Source organism: Marmota monax, unplaced genomic scaffold (assembly GCF_021218885.2).
Source record: "Marmota monax isolate L192 unplaced genomic scaffold, Marmota_monax_Labrador192_F-V1.1 WCK01_AAM20220418_F8-fsc00449, whole genome shotgun sequence".
Classification (NCBI taxonomy): domain Eukaryota; kingdom Metazoa; phylum Chordata; class Mammalia; order Rodentia; family Sciuridae; genus Marmota; species Marmota monax.
Genome location: NW_026695239.1, coordinates 464,901 through 488,241, shown reverse-complemented (window position 1 = coordinate 488,241; position 23,341 = coordinate 464,901). Strand labels below are relative to the sequence as shown.

The window sequence follows — 23,341 nt, the reverse complement described above, 5'->3', positions numbered from 1 at the left end:
AGTGTCTGCTTTCAGGATCAGAGCTGTGCTGCAGATGTCAGCAGAGGGGCAGCCTGACAAGTGGAGATGCTGCTGGCTTCCCAGCAGAAACCTGAGAATGCTAGATGTATACAACCCCTATTCAGTCTCCCAGATTCATGAGTAAAGCTGTTTTTATAACAAATTTTCTAAAAATTGTTTTTCAGAAGTAGCATTACCCAATCTGTCCTAAAGGAGCATGCGTTAGTGACAGATAGTGGGACTTTACTTCATTGTAATACTAAAATCTCCATGCAGGGAAAACCCGGGTCATTTCCATAACATGGAAAGTATAAGGAAGCATGGTCAGACTTCCTTGTGCAGGAAAGTCCCCACTCATGTTGTGATGATGTCTTCTCTCGCCCAGGTCATGCATTCCCTGCCAAATAAACTACAGCTTGCTCTGGCAGCCAGCAGAGCTTTGGGAGCAATTCCCGATTTGCAAACAAATTTGGCTCCATGTCATCACTGTTCTTGTGTTTATGTTCTGCCAGGATTCTCACCAAGAGGTGGATTCATTAAGTTGGGTCACACAGTCATTGTTCAAGGAAGTGGAAGAATTGTGATGCTGTGTGTAGAGAGGTGCTGTCACAGCCCACCGTCCCTAAGCTCTGGGTTCTTGCTGCTTATGGGGAAGGTGCAGAACTCAAAAGCTGGTCAGGTGGCAACTACAGATCCTGAGCTTCACTGAAGTGCTTCAGGCTGGCCTTGGTGCAGCAACCTCGGGGATGTGCATTCATTTCTCCTGCTCACCTTCTGAACCCAGGCCCAGCATTTACTGCTGCAGCTGCTGCAGGAACTTGGCCACCTGCAAGATGGTTTCTGTTGCAAGGTTAGTACCCTGCAGCAGCATTCCCATACCTCTTCCTGGAGACCAGCCTCTTTCTCCAAGAACAGGGCCAGAACTGAGCTTTGGGGCTCTGGTTCTACATGAGGCTGCTGTTGCCACAGAACCCTCCACTCAAGGGAACCCTCTCAGGGAGGTCAGATCATTGGCAAGACTGGTCATATTCAAAGGGCACAGGTCCTGGAACCTTCAAACTTAACAACTGTGTCTGAAAGATCTTCATTATGCCTCCATGTGTCTTGGTTTGTCTGGATTTCACAGCCTAATTTAAAAAAAATCATTTATTGAATACTTACAGTTATTTTATCCTTTGATTCTAAATTTTCAACAAAAATATCAATTTTAATCAACAAATTCATTAGGCATATTAATAGGATTCACTGTGATATTTTTTTTAAACCTATATAGCCTGCACTGATCATCTCTTCTTCCACCCCTCCACCCCAGCAGACTTCCCAGTTGTTAGTAATCACAATTTACATTCAGGCTAACCTTTTCACATACTTATTTTTTTAATAGGAGAGAAAATAAGATACTTTACTTTCTTCCTTTGTCTGGTGTATTTTGCTTGCCATGATTTCCTACAGTTTCACTTTTTTTTTTTTTGCTGCAAATGACATGACATCTTTCTTTTTAATGAGTGAATAATACTCCATTATGTATATATACCATATTTTCTTCATTCCATCTATTGGTTAATGTTGGTAATGATTCCATGTCTTAGTTATGAATAGTGCATGCAGTCAGTGAAACTGACTCCTTTTGTATGCTGACTTCATTTCCTTTGGATATACACCCGGGAGTAATGTTGATTGATCATATGATAGTTCCATGTGTAGTTTTTTGAGGAATCTCCATATTGTTTTTCATAGTGGCCATACCAATTTACATTTATACCATCAGTATATAAGAGTTCCCTTTTCTCTATGGCCTCACCATCATTTGTTAATTTTTGTTGTTTGATAATAGTCATTCTAAATGGGGTGAGATTGTATCTCATTTCAGTTATGGTTTGCATTTCCCTGATGGCTAATGACATTGAGCATTTTAAAATACATTTATTGGTCATTTGCATTTTTCTTTTGAGAAGTGTGTATTCAGATAATATGCCCATTTTTATTTGGATGACTGGTTTTTTGTTTTTAAGTGTTCTTTTATTTTCTTCTATAGTTCAGATAACAACCATCTGTGAGATTAATAGTGGGCAAAGATTTTATCCCTTTGTGTAGGTAATCTCCTCACTCTGTTGATTTTTCCTTTGCTGTGTAGAAGCTTTTTAGTTTGATATAATCCAACTGTCAGGGTTGCTTTTGATTCCCATGCTTTTGGGAAATATCCAGCCTTTGGTCCTACCTGGAAAATCATTGCCTGTACCCATGTCTTGGAGAACAGCATTAGGGAGGATTAATTGGAGAGGGGTAAGGAAGTCAAGAGCTCTTTAGCTTGCCTGTCCTGAACAGAGCTCAGCAGAATGTTTCCTCTTCCTTCACAGTTGGGTGACCTGATCACTGAGTTTATTTGTTCATCTCTGGGGGGAACTGGAAAAATGGCAACATTTTATAACCACTTCCTCCATCTCGTCCTATGATTTATTTTATCTCAAAATGACCATGGGAGAAACTTTCTGGCTTTCTATCCTGTTTCTGAAAGTCTTTTCATCATGTGCCACAGCTATGACTATCCTATCTCTAACAGTGCCCTGCTGAGTTCAAGTCCACTTTTTATGGAGGTCCAATTATGGAGGTCTGTTTAATTAAATCATTGGCTATTGGTGATGGCACTTGGTTTCCAGTCCTTTTCCCTCCCTGAGTGGGATTGAATGTTTCAACTGTTCACTCATATGATTGGTTCCTCTAGCAAGCAGCTCCATTCTGGAACTATCTTGAGGACCATCAAGAGTCACATAAGTGGCATAAGGTCAGACATGGCTGAAAGGGGCATGTCAGGAATAAAAAAAACTGTCTACTATTATCTTTATTGTTCCAAACCTATTTTGGGAATTTGGGGAGGAAAACCCAAATACCATAAAAAAGATACTTTTGTTACATTTATGGCTGAGAAAGTTTTAAGGTGTTAGCAACTCTGTGCCAAGAACTGAGGATGAAATCAAATGTATATTTCTTTTCATAAGCCAATATTGTGAGTTCAATGTCAATATGTCTATAATAGATTTCCAGTATTCAGACTGCTTCCTTATGTACTTGGAGATGTTTTTGATGTTAATAAAGAAAAAAATCTACATAATCTACATTCTACAACCTGCAAAATATTGAGGCAGGATCTCAAAATCCTTGAGTAGTGACATGAAGTCTGCTTCTGAATTTAAACAATTTCAGGCTTCCCTTTACCTGAGGAGGGAGGATTAAAAATTTTTATTGGGCTCCCGGAACTGCCCTGGCCCAGGGCTAGGAGCCCACGGAAACTGCTTCTCGGTCCGTGTCCTGCTGAGGGCCGGTCAGGACTCACCCGTTGCTTTGGTTGCCCTGCAAGGGGAACGAAATGCTGCCATTCGCATAGGATACCAACATGGCAGAGATCTGATGTCATCAGAAAGCGGCAGAGGAGAGAACTTCATCAATACCAGTGGCGACAGAAACAGTTGGTCTCCTGGTAGGGGGGGTGAGGCACAGACACCTGAGTCTCCTCGATTTGTTGTCGAGCCAGAGGGGAGGAGCTGGGCCGCCGCCAGCGCCCGGAGCAGGCCCAGCGGCTCGCCAGCGTGGTGACCGCGTGACCCCAATTGGAGAGGGGGTGGAGCGGAGCCGCCACCCCTGCCCGCAAGGTGGGCAGATCCGCGACCCAGTGGTACACGGGTGTGGTAGAAGGGGCAGGGCAGAGCCGCCGCCCGTGCTTGCAAGGTAAGCAGACCTGTGACAGACTGGCGGGTCAGGCCCAGTGGCCTGCCAGTGTGGTACACACGTCACCCCAACTGGAGTAGGGGCAGAGCAGATCCTTCGCCCACGCCCGGATCAGGCCCTGCCGGTGTGGTGGTCACATGACCCCAATTGGAGTGGGGGCGGAGCGGAACCGCCACCCGTGCCCGCAGGGTGAGCAGACCTGTGACCAACCTGCAGATCAGGCCGAGCGGTCCGCAGGCATGGTAGGAGGGGCAGGGCAGATCCACCGCCCGAGCCTGCAAGGTAGGCAGACCTGCAACAGACCGGCAGATCAGGCCCAGGAGCCTGCCGGCGTGGTACACACACCACCCTAATTGGAGTAGGGGCAGAGCAGAGTCACCGCCCGTGCCAGGAACAGGCCCAGCGACCTGCAGGCGGGGTAATCACGACACCCCAATTGGAGTAGGGGCAGAGCAGAGCCACCACCCATGCCCGAAAGGTGGGCAGATCTGCGACCGACCAGCGGGACAGGTCCAGTGGCCTGCCGGTATGACAGACACGTCACCCCATTTGGAGTAGGGGCAGAGTAGAGCCGCTGCCCGTGCCTGCAGGGTAGGCAAACCTGCAACCGACCGGCGGATCAGGCCCGGTGGCCTGCCGGCGTGGTACACTCGTCACCCCAATTGGAGTAGGGGCAGAACAGAGCCGCCGCCAGCGCCCAGAACAGGCCCAGTGACCTGCCGGCGTGGTAGTCACGACACCCCAATTGGAATAAGGAGAGAGCAGAGCCGCCGCCCGTGCCTGCAGGAAAGATACGCAAGCAGTATGAAAAGACAAGGAAAGAAAGGACCACAAGCAATGCAGGTCAATGCAACTTTAGAAGAGGTAACAGCTGCAGCAGATGGAATGTCAGATAAAGAATTCAGGATATACATGCTTCAGATGATCTGGAGTCTCAAGGAAGACATTAGACAGCAAAATCAGACAATGAAAGATCACTTCGACAATGAATTACGCAAACAAATCCAGGAAGCAAAGGATCAACTATACAGGGAGATAGAGGTTATAAAAAACAAACAAACAGAAATCCTAGAAATGCAGGAAGCAATAAACCAACTTAAAAACTCAATGGAGAATACAACCAGCAGAGTAGAACACTTAGAAGATAGAACATCAGACAATGAAGACAAAGTATTTCAACTGGAAAAGAACATAGACAGCTCAGCAAGACTGTTAAGAAACCATGAGCAGAACATCCAAGAAATATGGGATAACATAAAGAGACCAAACTTAAGAGTCATTGGGATACAGGAAGGTACAGAGCTCCAAACCAAAGGAATGAGCAGTCTATTCAATGAAATAATACGAGAAAACTTCCCAGACTTGAAGAATGAGACAGAATCCCAAATCCTAGAAGCCTACAGGATGCCGAATGTGCAAAATCATAAGAGATCCACACCTAGACACATTATAATGAAGATGCCCAACATACAGAATAAGGAGAGAATTTTAAAAGCTACAAGAGGAAGGAAGCAGATTACATTTAGGGGTAAGCCAATCAGGATAACAGCTGATCTTTCAACACAGACTCTGAAAGCTAGAAGATCCTGGAATAACATATTTCAAACACTGAAAGAAAATGGGTTCCAACCAAGAATTGTGTATCCAGCGAAATTAAGCTTCAGGATGGAAGATGAAATTAAAACCTTCCATGATAAACAAAAGTTAAAAGAATTTGCAGCTAGAAAACCATCTCTTCAAAACATCCTCACCAAAACATTACAGGAAGAGGAAATGGAAAATAACAATGAAAACCAACAGTGGGAGGTAGGGCAGTAAAGGGGGGGAAATAATCAAAGAGGAAAACAAACCATGTTTAGTAACAGAAATAAACAAATATGGCTGGAAGAACAACCCATATCTCAATAATAACCCTAAATGTTAATGGCTTAAACTCACCAATCAAGAGACACAGGCTAGTAGAATGGATCACAAAACAAGACCCAACAATATGCTGCCTACAGGAGACGCATTTGATAGGAAAAGACATACATAGGCTGAAGGTGAAAAGTTGGGAAAAATCATATCACTCATATGGACTTCGGAAACAAGCAGGAGTGTCCATACTCATATCAAATAAAATAGATTTCAAGCCAAAGTTAATCAAAAGGGATAAAGAGGGACACTACATACTGCTTAAGGGAACCATACACCAACAAGACATAACAATCATAAATATTTATGCCCCAAACAATGGTGCAGCTATGTTCGTCAAACAAACTCTTCTCAAGTTCAAGAGTCTAATAGACCACCATACAATAATCATGGGAGACTTCAACACATCTCTCTCGCCACTGGACAGATCTTCCAAACAAAAGTTGAATAAGGAAACTATAGAACTCAATAACACAATTAATAACCTAGACTTAATTGACATATATAGAGTATACCACCCAACATCAAGCAGCTACACTTTTTTCTCAGCAGCACATGGATCCTTCTCAAAAATAGATCATATATTATGTCACAGGGCAACTCTTAGACAATATAAAGGAGTAGAGATAATACCATGCATCTTATCTGATCATAATGGAATGAAACTGAAAATCAACGATAAAAGAAGGAAGGAAAAAGCATACATCACTTAGAGAATAAACAATAGTTACTGAATGATCAATGGGTTACAGAAGACATCAAGGAGGAAATTAAAAAATTCTTAGAGATAAATGAAAACACAGACACAACATATCGGAATCTATGGGACACATTGAAAGCAGTTCTACGAGGAAAATTCATTGCTTGGAGTTCATTCCTTAAAAAAAGAAAAAAACAACAAATAAATGATCTCATACTTCATCTCAAAATCCTTGAAAAAGAAGAGCAAAACAACAGCAAAAGAAGCAGAAGGCAAGAAATAATTAAAATCAGAGCTGAAATTAATGAAATCGAAACAAAAGAAACAATTGAAAAAATTGACAAAACTAAAAGTTGGTTCTTTGAAAAAATAAACAAAATCGACAGACCCTTAGCCATGCTAGCGAAGAGAAGAAGAGAGAGAACTCAAATTACCAGCATACGGGATGAAAAAGGCAATATCACAACAGACACTTCAGAAATACAGAAGATAATCAAAAACTATTTTGAATCCTTATACTCCAATAAATTAGAAGATAGTGAAGGCATACATAAATTTCTTAAGTCATATGATCTGCCCAGATTGAGTCAGGAGGATATAGACAACCTGAACAGACCAATATCAATTGAGGAAATAGAAGAAACCATCAAAAGACTACCAACTAAGAAAAGCCCAGGACCGGATGGGTATACAGCAGAGTTTTACAAAACCTTTAAAGAAGAACTAATACCAATACTTTTCAAGCTACTTCGGGAAATAGAAAAAGAGGGAGAACTTCCAAATTCATTCTACGAGGCCAACATCACCCTGATACCTAAACCAGACAAAGACACTTCAAAGAAAGAAAACTACAGACCAATATCTCTAATGAACCTAGATGCAAAAATCCTCAATAAAATTCTGGCGAATCGGATACAAAAACATATCAAAAAAATTGTGCACCATGATCAAGTAGGATTCATCCCTGGGATGCAAGGCTGGTTCAATATACGGAAATCAATAAATGTTATTCACCACATCAATAGACTTAAAAATAAGAACCATATGATCATCTCAATAGATGCGGAAAAAGCATTCGACAAAGTACAGCATCCCTTTATGTTCAAAACTCTAGAAAAACTAGGGATAACAGGAACATACCTCAATATTGTAAAAGCAATCTATGCTAAGCCTCAGGCTAGCATCATTCTGAATGGAGAAAATCTGAAGGCATTCCCTCTAAAATCTGGAACAAGACAGGGATGCCCTCTCTCTCCACTTCTGTTCAACATAGTTCTTGAAACGCTGGCCAGAGCAATTAGACAGACGAAAGAAATTAAAGGCATAAAAATAGGAAAAGAAGAACTTAAATTATCACTATTTGCAGATGATATGATTCTATACCTAGCAGACCCAAAAGGGTCTACAAAGAAACTATTAGAGCTAATAAATGAATTCAGCAAAGTGGCAGGATATAAAATCAACACGCATAAATCAAAGGCATTCCTGTATATCAGCGACAAATCCTCTGAAATGGAAGTGAGGACAACCACTCCATTCACAATATCTTCAAAAAAAAAATACTTGGGAATCAACCTAACAAAAGAGGTGAAAGACTTATACAATGAAAACTACAGAACCCTAAAGAGAGAAATAGAAGAAGATCTTCGAAGATGGAAAAATATACCCTGTTCATGGATAGGCAGAACTAACATCATCAAAATGGCGATATTACCAAAAGTTCTCTATAGGTTTAATGCAATGCCAATCAAAATCCCAACGGCATTTCTTGTAGAAATAGAGAAAGCAATCATGAAATTCATATGGAAAAATAAAAGACCCAGAATAGCAAAAACAATGCTAAGCAGGAAGTGTGAATCAGGTGGTATAGCAATACCAGACTTCAAACTATACTACAGAGCAATAGTAACAAAAACAGCATGGTACTGGTACCAAAACAGGCGGGTGGACCAATGGTACAGAATAGAGGACACAGAAACCAATCCACAAAACTACAACTATCTTATATTTGATAAAGGGGCTAAAAGCATGCAATGGAGGAAGGATAGCATCTTCAACAAATGGTGCTGGGAAAACTGGAAATCCATATGCAACAAAATGAAAATGAATCCCTTTCTCTCGCCATGCACAAAAGTGAATTCAAAATGGATCAAGGAGCTTGATATCAAATCAGAGACACGCCGTCTGATAGAAGAAAAAGTTGGCTACGATCTACATACTGTGGGGTCGGGCTCCAAATTCCTCAATAGGACACCCATAGCACAAAAGTTAATAACTAGAATCAACAAATGGGACTTACTCAAACTAAAAAGTTTTTTCTCAGCAAAAGAAACAATAAGAGAGGTAAATAGGGAGCCTACATCCTGGGAACAAATCTTTACTCCTCACACTTCAGATAGAGCCCTAATATCCAGAGTATACAAAGAACTCAAAAAATTAGACAATAAGAGAACAAACAACCCAATCAACAAATGGGCCAAGGACCTGAACAGACACTTCTCAGAGGAGGACATACAGTCAATCAACAAGTACATGAAAAAATGCTCACCATCTCTAGCTGTCAGAGAAATGCAAATCAAAACCACCCTAAGATACCATCTCACTCCAGTAAGATTGGCAGCCATTATGAAGTCAAACAACAACAAGTGCTGGCGAGGATGTGGGGAAAAGGGTACACTTGTACATTGCTGGTGGGACTGCAAATTGGTGCAGCCAATTTGGAAAGCAGTATGGAGATTTCTTGGAAAGCTTGGAATGGAACCACCATTTGACCCAGCTATTCCCCTTCTCGGTCTATTCCCTAAAGACCTAAAAAGAGCATGCTACAGGGACACTGCTACATCGATGTTCATAGCAGCACAATTCACAATAGCAAGACTGTGGAACCAACCTAGATGCCCTTCAATAGATGAATGGATAAAAAATATGTGGCATTTATACACAATGGAGTATTACTCTGCATTAAAAAATGACAAAATCATAGAATTTACAGGGAAATGGATGGCATTAGAGCAGATTATGCTAAGTGAAGCTAGCCAATCCCTAAAAAACAAATGCCAAATGTCTTCTTTGATATAAGGAGAGTAACTAAGATCAGAGTAGGGATGAAGAGCAGGAGAAGAAGATTAACATTTAACAGGGATGAGAGGTGGGAGGGAAAGGGAGAGAGAAGGGAAATTGCATGGAAATGGAAGGAGACCCTCAGGGTTATACAGTGGAGGGGGTAGAGAGAGAGGAGGGGAGGGGAGGGGAGAGGTGGGGAGGGGGGAGGGTGGTGGATGGGAAAGGCAGCGGAGCACAACAGACACTAGTATGGCAATATGTAAATCAATGGATGTGTAACTGATGTGATTCTGCAATCTGTGTATGGGGTGAAGGTGGGAGTTCATAACCCACTTGAATCAAAGTGTGGAATATGATATGTCAAGAAATTTGTAATGTTTTGAACAGCCAACAATAAAAAATTAAAAAAAAATAAATAAAAGCAACTAGAAAAACAATTTTTTTATTGACCTTTGCCTAATATTCATCTTGACTGATACCTGTGACAATATTGACCTCAATTACTATAGTACTGCCAAGAGGAGCAGAATTTTTATTCTGTAAGCAAGTGACAAATCTTGTGAAACAAAGATAATGTGTGGGTGGAATTAAAGCACCTTCAGTAGGTACCACTGGTCTTAGGAATGTTTTGCTTGTCAACCCCTGAATGGAACTTTAAAAGACTGTGTAGCCTCTTATGCAATTTTACATCTAAAATATTTCTTCATGTTATAGAAGCAAAGGTTTCAACTTGTGGAACTTCGTAAATACTGACCTTTAAAATGATTACATTTCTTTTTAAAATATACCTCCCAGTGTCTATAAACCATAACATAGTGTCAATCCCCATGATCCATTAAAAGAAGAACAAGTAAAAATTGTGTTATTCTGGTTATCACTAGTTCTGTGGGCGATAAAGACTTTTCCCTCTGGAACAAAAAGTGTTTTGTTTAGTGGTTAGATGTTTTACACTCTTTCCCCCCTTGGAGGAATATTTATGTCACACTTCTCTTATCCACCAAATTTATAAGTACATGTTTAAAAATTTCCTTTCCTGTTGGGTGTTAAGATCTTAAGATTGTAAAAATTCTTTACGATTGGCTTATTTTTACAAGTATGATCAGTATACAATATTGAACACATCATGAGTTTACTCTAATAAAGTGAAATTCCATTTGAAATCTTAGCAAGGTGAATGCGGATTTGAAAAACTGCAATCTGATGTATCCATCATCAAATCATATAATTGTTAGCATGAGGTAGTTTCAACATCAATGATATTCCTAATTTTCACCTTGATGACACAAACTGATAAATTTTGGTTTGTTAAAGTGGTAGATAGAAATGGAATGAGGTTTGTTAGAAAGTCACTCAAGTTTTTGAAAATTTTAGTTCTCTATTCATGATCATATAGTAAACTATTATGAAAATCATTTGTAATGGTCTGCCAAATGAGAATTTGATTATGTTATTGTGCTAGCTATTTGTTGATGTGATCAGTGTGTTTCAAAAACAACTAAGAGGAGGAAACGTTCATTTTGGGGTAATGGTTTCAGAGATCTAAATTCATGAACTCCAATGCTCTGAGATGAGTGAGAACATTATGGCAGAAGGGCATGGTGGAGGAGAGATCTCAGCTTGGGGTACCTGAGACAAGATATAATCCCCAAGGGCATGCACCAGTGACCAACTTCCTCCTGCCACACTCTTATCTGCCTCTAGTTACCACCCAGCAGTCCGTTCAAGTGATTAGTACATGAAATGAATTAATCAGCTGATGGGGTTACAGTTCTCTTAGCCCAATCTTTCCAACTTTGAACATTGCTACATCAGCTAACATGAGCATTGGGCATTCACTAGATCTGAACAATAATAGACATTCTTTGATGTTGTTCAATGTAAAAATAAAAACTGGGATAATTTGCAAAATGTTTGCTATTTCTCATTTAGTTCCTATTTGTTTTCTCAATTTCTAAGGAATATTTACACAACATTTTTCATAAGTCTTACCAGATGGTCATGAATCACATTGGCTATGCTTTACATTTTCAAAGCATCTTATCAGGTCAGTATTCTCAGAACAGTTTGGGAAAATAAAACAACTAAAGCCAATATAAATTTTTTTTACATATGTTTTTATTTCTCACAGCTTTGAATACATGTTTTTTTTTTTTTTTTTTGGTTAACATTTGTGCTAGAAAGTTAGCATAGTAATGTTAAGAAGATTGCACATCATGAACAAACTTTTTTCATCCCAGGGATGTTAGGATGGTTTAACATATGCAAATTAATGAATGTAATTCTTCACATAAATAAGTTTTATGACCAAAATTATATAGTCATCTAAATAGATGCAGAGAAATCCTTCAACAGAGTTCAGGACCCATTCATGATAAAAAGCACTGGAGAAAGTTGAGATAGAAGGAACTAGAGACAGAAGGAATTTTTCCATTGGTGAATTTTAACTTTACATAAAAGCAGAATTTCTTTTGATATGTTCATACATGTGTATAGCATAATTTGGTAATTTTATTTCCCTGTTCTTCCCCTTTTTCTCCCTTCCTCCCTTATCCTTGGTTTGATTCTCTGACTTTATTCTAGATCTCCCTTCTATTTTTGTGAGATCTTCCATTCAACTTTTAAAATTCCCTCTTTCTCTCTCCAGCTTTCATATATCAGAAAAACATTCAACTTTTGACTAAATCTGATTCATTTCCTTAGCATGATGCCCCCCAGTCCTACCCATTTACCAGAAAATGAGACAGTTTCATTCTTTTATGGCTGAATATAGGAAGAGCAGAAAAGTAGTGGAAAGTGAACAGGGGAAGGGAGGAGGGGAGGGAAATGGGAAGCATTGGGAATGTATTGGAGCAAATTAGTAATGTGCATATCCACAGATGACACAATAAGTCCCACTAGTACCCATAATAAAAGTTTAATAAAAGAACTAATAGTCCATGTGTGGTGGCACATACCTGTAACCTCAGTTACTCAGGAGGCTGAAGCAGGTGAGTTACACATTTGAGGTTCTAAGAAACTTAGTTAGACCCTCCATCAAAATGAAAGACAGCACTTGCTTGCTTGGGCTCTCTCTCGTGCAGTGAGGAAGTTCTTAGAACAGGGTAGAGGAGAGTATGGTTGCCCAGTTGCTAATCAAGACCTCTAGAGACCAAGCAGGAAGCAGGTCTGATTTTATTGCACAGTTACCATGTATATATACTCAGGCGTAGCTAAGCAGATTATAGGCAGCCACCAATGCAATGTCTGCCAAGTGTCCATGCAGTGACCATTGGACAGGGACTGCAACACATGGGTTCACGCCAAGGGCTGTGCTTACAGGGATGCTTACAGGGGTAAGCAGCCTGCAGCTCACAAGCTTAGCATGAGGGAAGTCGCCTGCCATTCAAGATGCCCTTAAGGTATGCCATGTATGCATTACTCCATGCACTTGTCCCCACGCTTGCTGTCTTGTCTTTCTCCTCTCTTGCACTTTGCCTTGTGTGATGAGATGACAAAGCATAAAGGCCCTCGTCAGATGCCAACACCATATTCTTGGACTTCTCATCCTCCAGTACCATGAACCAAATAACTGTTCTTCATAAATTCCCAGTATGTGGTATTCCCTTACTGCAGCCAAACCTGTAGTAAGACATTATGGCAGAGGTGACTTCCCAGACAGTGTTCTTTCTTGTCATGATGGAGATTTTGAGAAAAGTGCTTTTGATAGAAGTGTATTGTAACTCTCAGACTTTTTGTTTTTGGGAAAATGTGGATGATCACTTTTCTAGGTAAATTTCCTCAGTTGTATTTGACGTCTCCCTTCATTGTCGGAATGTGAGCCTGTAATGTGTCTCACTTGCACTATTCTATGTAGCCTGCTTTCCCATAGTTCTTTTCAATTCAACTTATGTGTTACCAGCACAATAATGTTTCTGAAAGAAAGCTCTGCTCATGTTTCTTTCTTCCTTACTCTTCCCCATATTATTCTTTGCTTGCAGCCTGAAGTCCAATGTATTGTCTATCCTCAATTTTCCAGCTTTCCTTTCAGTTACAATATGTTCCAGTAAACTGGTGTACCAGTCATTCTTCAAACACCAGAAATGTTGAATGCTGGCCAGAATTGCCTCCACCTAAAACATCTTCCTTTCTCACCTGCGTGTCAAAATCCTTCCTATTGTATAAGGCTAGCTCAAATACTACTCCAAGAAACATCCACCTATCCTTCTCATCTGAAAGGTGCCCTCCATCATTTTGTTTAGAACAATGTTGAAATCCTCCTTCTAATTTTGTTAGCTCTTTGAACACAATAATCAAATTTTTAATTTTCTTGAATTACTTTCCATATATCTTTCTTGTTGGCAGATGTTCACAAAGTATTTGTTGAATTAGTGATATCTGTGCAGAGGGACTATAAGCCATCAATATTTGTATTCATTCTTTTACTCATTTTCTTACACATGAATTCAGTTGCTCTTAGTGATATTACTTTACTATTTCTTATATGCTTTTGTCATTGTTTTGAAAATCTCATTTCATTGCTCCAGAGTTGGTCAAGATGTGCAGGCCAGGTAACCTGTGATAAAGACAGATTTTACTTTGACACGTGGACTGTTGGGCCTGGGGAAGAAGCATTAGGTATAATGTAATATACTTGTGGTAAATTTAATATTTTACAGTCTCTCTCATGTGATCTATTACTGGCTTATACTGTATCATACTTTGCTCATGATTCTTTTTCTTTTGTAAACTTCTAACAACAATGTTTTTTTATTATCTTTTAATTGTGCCTGAAGAAAATATATAGGTTTTTGAATCTTTAACTTATACCCAGTAGCTCCCCATCAATCACATATTCTCTTCAGAAGGAAAAATTAAATTAGTATTATATATACTCATGGATACTTAAACGTGGAGATGTATTTGCTTGTGATGACTTTCACAGTGGTTTTTTGGTCTGGGATTTCTTTCAAAAATTATTAATTTTTTATGAAAAAGATACCATTTTATTCCTATTTTGAAGAACATAGGATGTGGAAGCAGCACACATTTTTTTATAAAGAGGTGTAATATACATGTATTATCTGCAGTAAAATAAGTGTCCATTGTGATCTCATATTTTGCCCTGTTAATCTAGTGATAGTATCATGTTATCAATTAAACAAAATAACGCACTGTTGATCTACTATTGATGTTTTTATTGGCTGTTCATTATTTTCTCTGTTCTTAGGTATGTTTTGCCTCTGCACCTAGAGTTGGGAAGAAATGTCATTGCAGCATTCTGTGTGGCTGTTGCATCTGGCTACATGATTGCTTGGGACTACTAGAGGGCATGCTCTCCCTAGCAACAATTGTAGGAATTATTGCTTAGACTTCCTGAAGAATGAAAGTGTTTAAAAGGAAAAAAGAAATAAAGACTGTGCAGACACTTTATCTGTGGAGTCTGAGACTGTACCTGTTTCAACATTTTTTGGAACAAAATTTGTTCCCTAATCCCACCATTATGAACAAGTGTAATACATATTAAACAAAAATGTGAAAAATTAAAAAAAATTGAAAACAAAATGAAACAAAACAAAAAACAAAGACAACGATAAATCTTCTACAAAAAAGAAAACAAAAACCTACTGCTTCCTCATCCTATATTTTTTTTGAGCAAGAGTTATTTGTTAGGCACTAGCTAAATGCTTTGTATGAATAGTCTCATTTAATCTTCACAGAAACCTCCAAGGCAGGTAATATGGTTTTATGTGTCTTACAGATGGGGAACATAGACATAGGGAGAGTAAATAAAGCTTCCTACTGTACCTAGAGTGCCACTATGTTAGCATAAAATATAATAACTAACAAACTATTGTGGCCTAACTCTGTGCCTTCATTACCAAAAGAGGGACTCTCCATGTTCATCCTAATATTCCAGACATTCAGATGCAATCATATGCTGCATTATTTCAGTGCCTTGCACTCTCTGGTCTTTCTGCCTTAAATAACTACATGACTTCAGTACTCCTCATATGCTTTGTCAGTGTTGCATAAAATCTCCTTTCTATGCTCCAAAATTTTCGCATAGGTCCTACTTCTTCTAGTATAGAAGTTTTCTTGATAAGCTCAAGTGGAAACAGTCTCTTCCTTCTCTCTTTTTTTTTTTTGCCACAACTGCATTGACCACAGTGTGTTATTGTGCCTCTTCCACTGTACTGAAATTATTTATTCACATGCATGTCTAATAGACCTTATCCCTTTACAATAGTAATTATTTTTTCCCCTTCTTTTGGCTCCCAATAATGTTTATATAGGATAAAGACAAAAGGGAATGAGAGCGAAAAGAAACATAGGAATAACTGATATTAGAACCAAGTTTTAACAGTTAAAGCCTCTATTGGGAGTAATTGTGATAAGCTTCATTTATGGTATTTGAATATTTCAATATTTTGAAGGTATTTAGATATTTATATCTAATTTTAGTGTTATGCATGTTTGAAAAAAATCTATGGAGAACCATTTTTATGAATAATGTCTGTTTTAGTCAGTTTTGTCACTGCTGTGACCAAGAGACCCAACAAGAACAGTTTTAAAGCAGGAAAGGTTTATTCAGGGCTCATAGTTTCAGAGGTCTCAATCCATTAGACTCCCAGGTAAGCTGCACTTCTTGCCCCTGAACTGTAATGAGGGGAAGGGATTTTGGTAACCCCCTGCCAACTGTGATCCATCTACAAGGTCCTTCTATGTGGATTACTGGGACAACCCACTTCTGAGGCATTCCCTATGTTTTCATTTGTAATTGTAGATGGGGAGAAGCTCTATAGATTTAGTTTCTTCTAAGTCTAGGTGTGGTCTCCAGAAAACGTCTGTCCTTCCCAGCACCATTTTCTGCCAACAATTTAAGTTGAATTGTGCAATGTCCTTGATTGTCTTTGCTCCTTCTAACCTTTTTAAACTGTTTGCTTTTTTTTTTTTTTTGGTAACTGTTGTTCAGGAAGCAAGTGCCTGTGCTTTTCTGCCTTTGTTCTTTCCCCTGGCCCTACCATAGTCAGCTTCTGGGTAAAGCAATTATTTTTAAATTTTTGATCTAATAAAATAATTCCAAGTTTCCCAAGTATTAAGTTGTTCAATGTTGAGTTTTCGAGTACTTGCTCTGCCACCCACCTCTCTGGTCAGTTGTTCTTTCCCTGCTTTGATTCCAGGCTGCAGAGGAGTGGATGGTTGCTGCTCTGGTCTGCTCTGCCATCTTCTTTCTCCTGTTTGTCTTAAATCATTTCACTTCACCAATGTTATTGTCATTTTTATTTTTTTTCCTCACTTGTTTTGTGGATTTTCTGTTGGGAGTAAGGTTTCTTTTGTTATGTTTTAAAAAATTTTTATTCATGAGTATGTTTTTAGAGGGAGTTTTCCTCCTAGGTAATCTCAATCTAGTTGGGCTGTTGGAGTAATACTTTAAAGTGGTTTTGCATTTGCCTTTTTCAAATTTTCAGGGTTATTATCAGATGTAGACAGATGTTTAAATTCAACTGGTGGTTAGGAGTCTTTTCCCTATTATAGGTCATATAAATTTTCACTCAATCCAAACCTATGCAAAGAGACTGTGTTTTTACCCTCAACTTTTTATCATGAAGAGTTTCAAACAGAAGTTGAATGAATGCATAATTAACTTCCACATAACCACCATCTATATCTGAGAACTGTTAACGTTTTGACCAATTACATAAATAGTATTTGTTGCACCATCTGAGAGTATGTTTTGAATATGTCACTGTACCCTCAAATACTTCAGTACACATCTTTTAAAATTTTCACTTTCCTACAAAATTGAAAATACTCTCTACTGGCTATTTGAAAATACTCAGTTCATTGCTGTGAACTGTTGTTTTTCCATTGTACTAAATGTCCCCTGTACCCGTTAACTACCTGTTTTCCAAACCTCTATTTCAAATAGTCACTGGTAACTAGTATATTATTTATGTTTATGAGATCAACTTTTTAGCTACCAAGAGAGGGAGAGTATGCAGTATTTGTCTTTCTGCACCTGACTTATTTTAGTGAATATTTTCCAGTTTCATTCATGTTGCTACATGTGACCAAATCTCATTTTTCATATTAGTGAATAATATTCAATTATGTATATATGCTACATTTTCTTTATCCATTTATCTGTTGATGGACAACTTATCTGATTTTATATTCTGCTATTGTGAGTAGTGCAGCAATAAATATAAGAGTGAATATATCTCTTTTATGACAATTGCAGTTTTTCAAATATGTACCCAAAATGAGATAATTGGGTCATATGGTGAGTATATTTTTTAGTTTTTTGAGGAAATTTTTTAGTTTTTCCATATGGCTATACTAATTTATATTCCCATCAATAGTGTATAAGAGTTACATTTCCTATGCATTTTCACCAGGATTTGTTAGTTTTTGCTTTCATTGATAATAGGTATTTGAACTGGGATGAAATGATTTCTTATTCTGTTTTTTTTTCAGTACTTTATTATTAACTAAGCTTTCCCTACCAGGAAAAAGAAAATAAAGCATACAAAATATATCTTAAAAAATTCTCTGACATTTATAAGCAATTGAGTATATTCTAGATCCCACTTGCAGGCTACAGTACTCTTACCTACAATGCAGGCTCAAATAAATACTACCCATATAATGTTCATCATTGTGCATAAACCTGAGTTTGTAATGGTGGAATTTTGTCACGTTCAGCATTTTCAGAGTTATAGCCGCTAATGATTGACTTTGGGGCTTTATTTCAAGTGGATTTTTCTCCAAAATGTCTTGAACTTCTTTTGCAATTCCATCTGTCCAATCTATTAAGTCTTTGTCAAGTTTTGTGGCTTCATTCAGGATTCTTTCCTGTCTTTCATTCAATTGAGACAGGCGATCCAAGATCTTATTCATCTGCTTCACACCTGAGCAAGCATCAGGAGACCAACTCTTGGTTTCTTGCCTCCTTGGAGTGGTATGGCTAGACATGTAGCAATCAAAATCCTCCTGACTTGGATTCAAAGACTGAGCATCCAATTTTTCAATGAAATTCACAGCACAGCACAGGTTGGTGAAATAGCATCTGTCCTCCCTGTCATCCGACAGCTGGGGTTGCAGGCGGGTGATATAGTGGAATTAGGACTACAGGTAGGGTGGGTTTGCCCTTCAGCACAATTAGATAAGCTTGGGCAAGAAGCAGAAGAAGGCTCAAATCATCTGCAGAAGCAGGCTCATTGTTGGTGATCTTGATGGCATTGAAGCTGTACTTGCTACACCTGGTCTGGTAGGCCAACTTATCTTGGGCACAGGCTTAGAATCCATATCAGTGATATCTGGTCCTCTTCTGAATGGTGTGATCTTTCTTTTCATCAGTGGTTTCTGAACAGAACACATATTTGGAGAGGCGAGTCATGATGTACTTTTCCATCTGATCCATTAGCTTGTCAACTGTTTTGGAGGCACTTTTTCAGGAGTCAGTATTCTTTCTGTCACATCTGGTAAAACTCCTGACGATACTCTGACTGCTCTTCAATGCTCAAATCAATGCATCCTTCCCAAAACATCTTGGTTGGCTTATAGATCTTATTTGGTTTTGTGGAAGGGCTTGAGGAACTCTATTAGTGCCTCAGACACTGTTTCAATGCTGATTTGACAGTTTATGGAAGGATTGTGAGCTTTTGCTTCCTGAATTTCTGACCTTTTTGTTCCAACTCTGGAATAAGCATTGAACAATTTCTTCGCTGTGGTTACCCTGTGGATCTTTCCACTGGTTTTCTTTTCTTCAAATTTGGAAAATGTGATGAAGGCTGCCCCCTGGCTGCTCTGACTGTTGCTGGCAAAGGCCTCTTCCTCCTCCTGCTGAAGTCCTTCAGCCAGCTCCCAGTCCTTCTGGATCTGCTTCTCCTGGGCTCTGTGGTACTCCTCTCTCCAGCACTGGGAGCAGAAGCCCTGCCGGGCAGGGTTGCCATAATAGCCACAACCCTTCTTGTACAGGAGCTCCGACATTTCTATGTGAATTCCTAGGTGCTCAGGCTTAAGGCTCATCTTCTTCTTGCCAGGTGGCCGCTGAAGTCAGCACCACCTCCCCTGGTGCAGCTCCAGGAGGTGCCTCACTGTGGTTTTGATTTGCATTTTGCTGATAGTGACACTGAAATGTTTTCCTGTACGTGTGGGGAATTTGCATTTTTTCATTTGAAGAAATGTGTGTTCAGATTGCCCATTTTTACTTGGACAATTTGTATTTTTATTGTTATGTTTCTGGAATCCTTATACATTCTTGTAGTAATTCCTGTCAGAAAATTAATTGAAAAATATTTTCTCCTCTTCTGTAGGTTGTATCTTTACTCTGTTGTTTCCTGTGCTGTTTTCTTGACATAATGTTATGTTTTTATTTGCTGTCAGTGCTTTTGGGGTGTTATCCAAAAATCTTTTCTTCTATGGATGTATTGAATTTTTCCCCCATGTGTTTTTCCTGTAGTTTTATACTTTTAGGTGTTAAATTTAGGTCTTTAATGCATTTTGAATTTAGTTTTGTACTTGGGGAGATGTGATGGTCAAATGAAATCCTCTATTTTTTGGATTTCAAAAATGAAGGAAATAACTGTATCTCTACTTTAAACAAAAAATCACAAAGTGGCAATAACATTTCTTGTGTGTTCCTTTTTCCATATTTTCCCTCCCTAGTACATGTGTCTTTTATAATGTATTTGCCTTCTCAATTGTTGTTAGAACATTTTGTTTGCCCAGAGTGCATGGTTTGTGTGTACATGTGCTTGTGTGCTTAATTAAATATGTGCTAATTAGCATACCATTGGGAAACTATTTACAACACTGAAAAGTGAGCAAAATTTGCAGCACATGACTTTTATATACAAAAAGCTCATGAAGGAACCTGTAGCAAAAAAGTCAATATGAAAGGTACAACAAAACTTTTTAGGAACTTCCATGCCTCCCTCACGAGAGGTCACATAATATACATGACAGGCACGTGATACTAAATCCATAAAATATTAGTGAAGACTATTTTTCTTAAAATCACAAGGAAATATAAATAGAAGTTCTAGTATTTTATCTTTCTGCCCTAGTGGTTCCTCTTTTTTTTTTTTTTTTTAACAACCTGGGCACCTGTGCTCAATTTTAAAGTTCACTAAGAGATCTGTTGACTATATAATTTAGAGGGTTTGGGGATAGATTGCATCTCCATTCCCAAGTGTTTATATCCTTCTCTGAGAAAGGATTAAACTTTGATGCTATTTACATGTCTTCCTATGTGTGGAGTGTCTTTTTTCTGCCCTTTCACAGGTTTATCCAAGTGACATCCATAGGCCAATAGATCAGAAGGAATACAATATGTACTTGATCCAAATTGAGGATGCTGCTGCACAGTTCAACTTACAAGGAGCCACTCAATGATTGTGGATACCTTCTCAATCCTCTTGTACCCTGGTACTGTGCTGTGGGACACTGCATGTGTGGACATCCTCCTTATTATGCCTCCCACCTGGGTTCCAGAATGAGAAAACATTCAAAAAGGATCCAAGTCAACTTATAGTCAGTTTAGGATCAACATCCTAAGCCCACATGTAATGTGTGTGGGAAATAAATATTATAAACCACTCAGCTTTAGGGGTTGTTTCGGATACAGTGTAACCTATTTGCAATATGACTTATTGCAGACATAACTTTAGAAAGAGACATAACTTTAGAAACATATTTTCTTAAAAGTTGGATGAGAAAGCCTTTTAGAATCAGTTATTATTATTGGGAGGAGGGTTTGTGTATGCACAACTGTCTAAATGCATGTATTTTGTGAAGTACAAAAATTAATTGCAGAGAACATAAGACTTCTTTGTGCACTGTAGCACCCTTTTCCTACTAAAAATTTCATTCCTAAATTAAGCACTAGATGGCAAAGGGCAAAGTAGGTGTTTGCTGTAGATGGGGTGAGCAGGTGGAATCAATGTAGCATAGGGCCTTAGAGCTCAAGCAGGGAAAAGTGGCAGTGAAGGGGTTTGGCATGACAGTGGTATTGGAGCCCCTGAAAAGTGAAGAAAACCTCACTGTGGTGGTGGTGGGAGTGTCTTCTGGCATGGATAATCAGAGCCTGAGCATGGTGAGGAGGCTGTCCACAAGTGGCAGTGGTCCAGAGCAGAGTAGCAAAGGACAGGAGAATTGAGGAGGTGTCCCCAATAGGGGAAGGTTGGTGTGAGATGTCAGCCTGTGAGAAGAGCCATCTATGTGGTCTTGTGGTCAGGTATGGGGAACATAAGCAGGATAGGGAAGTATGTATGCATGAAGTCACTTTCTGTGAGAAGTCAGAGCCCCTTTTGGGTGAGGAGTGAGTCCTTGGAGAAGTGCAGCTTGGCATGAAATCTCAGCATCTGGGAGAATCAAGTAGACAACGCTGAACAGTGTTAGTTCCAATGTTGGTTGGGATTCAGTGCCTAAGTGTGGTGAGGAGGGCATCCTTGCAGAGGGTAAACCTGTGTGGATTTCAGAGACCAGGCAGGGTAAAGAGGATGTCTGTATGTAGAGAGTCCAGTGTTGGAACTCACCACATAAACAAGGTAAAGAAGGCATTAAAATTTTTTTGTTTTTTTTTTTAAAAAATTTTGTTCTACATGACAGTAGAATGAAGAATGTATTTTGGCAGAACATAAATACATAAAGTATAACTTATTCTATTTTGGTTCCCACTTTTGTGGTCATATAGAATGTGGAGTTATACTGGTCATGTATACAAATACAAGCCTAGGAAAGTTATGACCAATTAATTTGACTGTCTTTCGTATTCACCTCTCTCCTCCCTTCCCTTTGTCTCTCTTTGCTAGTCCAATCTATTTCTATTATTCCCCTCTCCAACCTTTCTTATTTTGGGTTAGCATCCACACATCATAGAGAACATTTGGCCTTTTTTTGGGCGGGGGGATTGGCTTGTTTCAGTTAGCATGATATTCTCCAGTTCTATCCAATTACTGGAAAATGCCATTATTTAAATCTTCTTTACTGTTTTCATTTTGGCTTTTGAAAAAATAAATCAGATTTGTGTGTATATGCCACATTTTATTTGCCCATTCACCCACTGAAGTTTGTCCATAGCTTGGCTATTGTGAGTTGAACTGCTATAAACATGGATGTGGCTGCATCTCTGTAGTATGCTGTCATTTGGGTATATGTTGAGGAGTGCTATAACTGGGTCAAATGGTTCCATTCCAAGTTTTCTATGGAATCTCCATACTGCTTTCCAGAGTGATTGCACCAATTTGCAGTCCCACTAGCAATGTACGAGAGTAACTTTCCCCTCACATCCTCACCAATACTTATTGTTACTTGTGTCCTTTATAAATGCCATTCTGACTGGAGTAGGAAGGAATCTTGGTGTATTCTTAATTTGCATTTCCCTACTTGCTAGAGATATTGAATATTATATACACACACACACACACACTATTTGTATTTCTTCTTCTGTGAAATTTTTTTTGCCCACTTATTGACTGGTTTATTTATATTTCTGAATTAAGTTTTTTTTTGGTACTGGGAATTGAATTTGGGGGTGATTGGCCACTGAGCCACATCTTCATCCCTATTTTGTGTATTTTTTATTTAGAGATAGGGTCTCACTGAGTTGCTTAGTGCCTTCCTTTTTGCTGAGGCTGGCTTTGAACTTGTGATCCTCCTGCCTCAGCCTCCTGAGCTGCTAGGATTACAGGTGTGTGCCACTGAGCCCAGCTGTGAGTTAAGTTTTTTGTGTTCTTTGTATACCCTTGTATATCCTGAATTTAATGCCTTATCTGATGCACTGGTGGTGAAGATTTTCTCCCAATCTGTAGGATCTCTGTACACATTCCTTTTTTTTAAAAAAATTTTTTTTAAGTTGTAGATGGACAAATACCTTTATTTTATTTATGTGGTGCTGAGGATCAAACCCAGGGCCTCATACATGCAAGACAAGCACTCTACTGCTGAGCCCCAGCC

At 39.0% G+C, this 23,341-nt stretch overlaps 1 pseudogene; it reads right to left on the bottom strand.

Moving 5' to 3' along the window:
• Positions 1–18,035: 18,035 nt before the first annotated feature.
• Positions 18,036–19,411, bottom strand: LOC124089799 (rab5 GDP/GTP exchange factor-like; annotated as a pseudogene).
• Between the last annotated feature and the right edge of the window lie 3,930 nt (positions 19,412–23,341).